The sequence below is a fragment of the Sander vitreus genome, chromosome 8 (genome assembly GCF_031162955.1).
Source record: "Sander vitreus isolate 19-12246 chromosome 8, sanVit1, whole genome shotgun sequence".
NCBI lineage: Eukaryota > Metazoa > Chordata > Actinopteri > Perciformes > Percidae > Sander > Sander vitreus.
In genome coordinates, this window is record NC_135862.1 from 8,124,138 (window position 1) to 8,125,086 (window position 949).

Below are 949 nucleotides of genomic sequence, written 5' to 3' on the forward strand. Positions count from 1 at the left end.
TATACTTTTTTTTTTACTTTAAAGCACTTAGCAGTTAAAAAAAACAACACACAAAAAAACGAGGAAATCTAGCCATGTACATAGATTTGGTTTTTTATGTTGAGTTTATAAGATATCTGCCTCTAAAACTTGTGCCAACACCCCAATATAATGGACATGAGTGGAATTTTTGTTTTAGGGCGCTAAAAATCATGTTTGAAAAACCCAAAGTCAGTGTGTCTTTCAGTCTGTTTTTCTTGTGTTTCTGTAACCACATGCAAACAGTAGTGTTGTTGTGACCTCTAAAGTAATACATTTAAAATAATTCACAGTCTGATTTCCACAATTGTAAAACAATTGAAATTGAAAGCAAAGAGTCAAATTTGATCCGAGCCTGAAACTAAAAAACCCAAAACTAAAAGAATGAATCACACAAAAACATATGAGATGTGTGGAGAGAAAGGTACAAGAGGCAGCAGAATGACTGCATTAGAAAAGAAAAAAGAAAAAAAAACATAAAAAGTCACATAATTAACCTCTAAAACCTTTTAAACATCCACTTAACTTGACTGTTTTGTGCTCAGTCTGAGCTGTTTTGCAGTATGGATGTTGTTCATCGCCTGAAAGCAATGACCTCTTCTGACATTATTATGTGCTAACTAAACGTTTTAGCATGTTGAAAAAATGTAATTTAAAATGCATTTATGTTTTGTCTCAGTTGTCAGTAGTCAGTTGTTCCGCACATGGCAGCCAGACGTAAATCTGACTCCATTTTGTTGCCAGATGTTGAAATTTCAGACATGATTAGACAGGTCAGTATTGCTGCTGACACATCTGTCCTCCCTCCTTCAGATCTTCTCTGCTAAAGTTTTTTTTCCAAACCTTTTCCTTCACCTCTCACTGTACTTCATCATCATCATCAGGTTTATTTTCTTGCTTCTTCGTCCTCTTAGTTTCTCTGTACAGTGTT